Below are 6,000 nucleotides of genomic sequence, written 5' to 3' on the forward strand. Positions count from 1 at the left end.
AGATGACTGCACTCAGCTGATAGCTTTACTGCTACTTCACAAGAGACCTTTAGCCAGAACCACTGAGATAATCTTCTCCTGGGTATCTGATCCTTCTGACACAACAGGAGATGAGGAATATTTTAGCTTTAAATGCTGCTTTGGGGGTGGTTTGCTATGCAGCAATACAAACTAGTGTATATTTTGGAAGTGGCATATTGACATAATAAAAAAGCAGACAAGAACAGCACTCCCATGCACTGATCAAACTCCAAGTGAATCAAAGGGCAGGGCCAGACCAAACCTGGAAGCTTTGAACTCAATCCAAGTCTTTCACACAGTTGCATGGCAAGGACCCAACTACTTTAGCCATTACCTGCTGCTTCCTACGGTGTGCATTAAGAGAAGTCTGGAATTGAGAGTACAGCCATCAGAGGAATGTGGGAATTCCATTTTCTTCCTCAACTGCTAATCCACTGCCCACCCCTCAATTTGAATTTTTAATTGCAATCACTTTCATTGAGTAGGGGAGAATTATCATCTCAACTCCAGAGACCTAATACTTGAAGATGGCCTTTTAAAAAAATAGAATATTTAATGTTTTTCAATATTTTGTGAATATTTCCCATAAAGATTTTCTAGAAAATCTGTTAACTTATTCATAGTCCATATTTTAAAATGATATAAGGTTATCTTTTAAAAAATAATTCTCTAATAGTTCATTTCTACTGGAGAGAAATGCAATTCATGTCTGCAACATTATATATGGAATCCTTTCAAAGATCTTATTTAATAATTTATCTATAAATGTATTTCTTCACTTCAAATAGTTATTTTGTTGTTTTTCTTCTCTTACTATGCTACTAAGATTTCCAACATTGTACTTGTTCATGATTCTAAGGGAATACTTCATTTTAAAATGTTTGTTGCAGATATTATTCGCTTAAAGCAATTCTACACAATCTAAAATTTTCCCAAAGATTTTATTTATGTCTATTTTTGCAAACTTCTTTTTTGCATCTATTGAGGTAACCACATAGATTTTCTCCTCTATTTACATTCAAAATACACTCATTAGCTAAATTCAACCTGACCATGTTCTTCTTTTCTTTTTTTTGTATATATTTTCTATTTAGGATTTTAACTTTTGTGTTCATAAATTTGACTAGACTATAATTCTTATTTTCCTTATGAAGTTTTAGTGACAAAGTTACAGAACCCTAACAAAATGAAGAATGGTTTATATAAGACTGAATTTACCCATTCTGTGAAAGTTTGGTGTAACTTGGTATAATTCTCTAGACATGTGTTCTTTTTTTTTTAATCTGGTGTTAGAAAATACCTAATTCAGTTTATTTAATGACTGTTGTACCATTCATACTTTCTATTTCTTGTTGAATTAGTTGACAAGTTAATTTTTAGAAGCTACTTCATTTATATTTCCCATTTATTATAACATTGCTCATGATTTTTCCCCAGTCTTTACATCATTTGTAACAATGTCTCCATTTTCATTTCTAGTATTCTTTATTTATGACTCCTCTTTCTTTCCTGGGTAATCTTATCAAATATTTCTCAATGTTATCAGTTTGCTAAATAATACAACTTTTGGTTTTGTTACCTATCCTCTGTATCCAACATTTGTTTCATTACATTTATTTCAATAATTTTTTCTTCTATCATCCATTCTTTTCTACTTAGGGTGGCTTATTAGCTTTAATTTTTAGTATTAGTTAATGTAAAGTTTTTAATTTCTCTGAAAGTATAGTTTTACTTGCATTCTCCATGGAGTGATATGTAGTGTTTTTGTCATTTCTTAGTTCTGAATATGTATTTTCTATTAGTGAGAATTCATATTGAATTTGGTCCCTCTTACCAAGAAGTGTGCTTATTTTCCAAATACATGAGGTTTTCTAGATTTCTGTTGCTACTAATTTCTAACTTAATTACACTAGATAGAAATTGTGATCTCATAATTCTCTGAAATTTTAAGACAATTAATGGTTACTTTTGTAAACAACTCAGAAATGCTTATGTTAGTTTATATTTAGTAATGATGGATGAGGCATTTCTTTGAAAAATAATTAGAAAAGTTGGAAAATTTATAAAATAGACATCTGAAAACATTAGAGAGCTAATAAGCAGTGAAAAATCCGGAAGGGAAAAAAAATCATTTGAATCTAGGCTTTATGATAGCTCTTCCTCTGAGATAATTCCTGAGAAATGGCTAAGAAGCTAGATAGAGTTTCTAACTGATTTGAGTTAAACAGACAAAAACTGGAGTCCAGAGCTTGCTCTGATAAACTCCATATGCTTTGAGTTGGCACCTTAAAGGTCTATACCTTGAGAGACAGTATGAGCTGGAGGTGGAAGCTGGAGGTAGATCTGTTCATATTCTAACCATATCAATCACCTGTTGGATTATCTTAGATTATTAGCGGCCAAAATTCCCGCCAGAAGACATAAATCCCTTCTGTGGGCAATATCATTATATTGAACCTCAAGGTATTTCTTCACATATAATTCAAAAATTCAAAATAGTTTGGCCACTTAATAAAACAATGATAACAAAGAAGAAGCTACAGATAATATCAGGACTCCATTGTTATTAGTCACAGTTTTATCTTTTTTTTTAATGATTGATTGATTTGCAAGGTATGGCAGTGGGGTGGGTGGGTAGAGACACAGAGAGGTCAGTCTTCCATTTGCTGGTTCACTTCCCAAATGCCTGCAACAGTCAGGACTGGGACAGGCCGAAGCCAGGAGCCTGAAACTTCATTTAGTTCTCCCACAAGGGAGATAGACGCCCAAGTACTTTGGCCATCTTCTGGTACTTTCCCAGGCACAAAAGCAGGGAGCTGGATCAGAAGCACAGCAAACAGGACTCAAACAGGTTCTCTGATATGGGATAAATGGTTTCACATTATCCATTAACGCCAGCCCAGTCAGTTTCTTCTTCTAAAAAGCTATGGTTAGAATATTTAGGAAATAAAAGATCAGATTGAAATACTAGAGAGATAACTGGGAACAATAAAATAGAATCAAACAGAAATACTTGAACTGACAGCAACCAAAAAGATGTTTTTTTTTTTTAACAGATTAGAAGTTATTAAAAAAGGAAAATAGTGGACTGAAAAGTATGAAGAACTATAAAGACTGTAACATGGAGAGACAAATGAATAGACAACATAAGGGATAAAGATAACTGGTTTAACATGTATGTAAGTGGAGTATCAGAAGAAAAGAAGCAAGAAGAGAGTGAGGGTAGAAGCAATATCTATTGAGACAAGAGCTGAGAATTTTCCAAAATAGACGAGAGACATCAGATCTAGATTCACATAGAACTAGAAACCTCAAAAAGAAAAAACAAAATAAGGCTTATCAGGCTTAAGACAAACACCTTAGGGGCCAGTGCTGTGGCTCACTTGGTTAATTCTCCACCTGCGGCACCAGCATCCCATATGGGTGCCGGTTCGAGTCCCGGCTGCTCCTCTTCCAGTCCAGCTCTCTGCTATGACCGGGAGGGCAGTGGAGGATGGCCCAAGTGCTTGGGCCCCTGCACCCACATGGGAGACCAGGAGGAACCACCTGGCTCCTGGCTTCGGATTGGCACAGCGCTGGCTGTAGCGTCCATATGGGGCGTGAACCAATGGAAGGAAGACCTTTCTCTTTGTCTCTCTCTCACTGTCTATAACTCTACCTGTCAAAAACAAAAACAAAAACAAAAAAAGACAAACACCTTAAAAGCAGCAACAGGAAAAAAAAGGTTCCTTTGAAAGGTGTAAAAATAAAATTAACATTATTTCACAGAAGATGTAATAGAAGCCAGAAAGAATGGAATGTATCTTTAAAATGATAGTAGCCATTAATTCAAAAAAATGTTGCTTGAAAGGAAAATAAAGACTGTTTACACATGCAAAAACCAAGGGAATCTATAACTAGCACACATTCACAAAAGCAAATACTAAAGCAAGAAAGGAAGACATGATCTCAGATGGAACTCAAATTCAAGAAGTCATGATGCATAATAGAAAAGTAAATGTTGGGGCAAATATAAGTGTACATTAATTGCATTAAAACAATAATTTCAGGAGAATTTAAGAAATACATATTTAGTATATCTAATGTATATAACATAGGATGGGAGAGTAAATGAATTTAATGGTCCTCAGGTCCTTACTTATCTAGGAAGAGGCAGAATACAAAATTATCCTAGATACTAATAAACCAAGGTTCCATGCTGTAATACATGAGTTAAACACTAAAAGGATGGGACAGAAAAACTGGTATAATTAAATATGATCAATTTAAGAGGCAAAAGAAGAGAAGCATAGAAGTGGAATGAATTTAGAGAGCAAAAATAACAGATTTAAATCTAATGTGTTAATAACTTTTGTTACATATAAGTATACTCCAATTACAAAACAAATGCATGGGGCTGGTGCTGTGGCTCACTTGGTTAATCCTCCTCCTGCGCCGCTGGCATCCCATATGGGCGTTGGTTCTAGTCCCGGTTGCTCCTCTTCCAGTCCAGCTCTCTGCTGTGGCCTGGGAGGGGAGTGGAAGATGGCCCAAGTGCTTGGGCTCCTGCATCCACATGGGAGACCAGGAAGAAAGCACCTGGTTCCTGGCTTCAGATGGGTGCAGCTCCAGCCATAGCGGCCATTTGGGGAGTGAACCAATGGAAGGAAGACCTTTCTCTCTGTCTCTCTGTTTATAACTCTGTCAAATAAAAAAAAAAAATGCTAACAGAGTGCATTTTTAAAATATATCATTTCATATCCTCTGGGTTAAATGCTCTACTTTTTCCCCATTGCTCTCACAATAAAATCCTTTCTGGCTTTCTAAGCTAATATTATCTAGCCCATTCTTATCCTTCCAAAGTTCTTAGTTACTATGCTTGAGCCATGCAGGCTTTCTTTTGGCCTCTGAAATATTTCAAGTTAGATCATGCCTTCTACTCTTGCAGTTGTTCCCTCTGCATGCAATAGTTTCTCCAGGCCGGCGCCGTGGCTTAACAGGCTAATCCTCTGCCTTGCGGCACCAGCACACCGGGTTCTAGTCCCGGTTGGGGCACTGGATTCTATCCCGGTTGCCCCTCTTCCAGGCCAGCTCTCTGCTATGGGCCGGAAAGGCAGTGGAGGATGGCCCAAGTCCTTGGGCCCTGCACCCGCATGGGAGACCAGGAGAAGCGCCTGGCTCCTGGCTTCGGATCAGTGAGATGCACTGGCCGCAGCGGCCATTGGAGGGTGAACCAGCGGCAAAAAGGAAGACCTTTCTCTCTGTCTCTCTCTCTCACTATCCACTCTGCCTGTCCAAAAAAAAAAAAAAAAGTTTCTCCAGTTTTTGCAAAGCTGGGTTCACATGTCAAATAGAAACTTTAAATGGTATCACAAGCTTTCCTTAATCACCTATCTAAGACAGTTATTTTAATTTTCCACTTAATAATTATCACTAAATTTTTCTTATTCATTTATTTACTAAGATGTAATTCCTAAGTAGCAGGAACCATGTTTATTTTGTTTACCACTGTTTTCCCAGAGTACAATGAGTGTTCCATAGCTGCTACTCAGTATTTAATGAACAAGGATAATTTAGGCTTTAAACAGTTAAGTACTTTTCTATGGTATTTTCTTTATTGCCCTTGATTTTTTTTAAGATTTTATTTATTTATTTGTAAGTCAGAGTCACACAGAGAGAGAAGGAGAGGCAGAGAGAGCGAGCAAGCGAAGTCTTCCATCCGCTGGTTCACTCCCTAGATGGCTGCAATGGCTGGAGCTGTGCCGATCCAAAACCAGGAGATTCCTCCAGGTCTCCCATGAGGGTGCAGGGGCCCAAGGACTTGGGCCATCTTCCATTGCTTTCCCAGGCCATAGTAGAGCTGGATTAGAAGTAGAGCAGCTGGGAATCAAACAGGTGCCCATATGGGATGCCAGCACTGCATGCAGCAGCTTTATCTGCTATGCCACAATGCCAGCCCCAACCCTTGATGGTTTTTAAAAGATGTTTCTGATACCAAAA

This window comes from Lepus europaeus, chromosome 15 (assembly GCF_033115175.1).
Source record: "Lepus europaeus isolate LE1 chromosome 15, mLepTim1.pri, whole genome shotgun sequence".
Lineage (NCBI taxonomy): Eukaryota > Metazoa > Chordata > Mammalia > Lagomorpha > Leporidae > Lepus > Lepus europaeus.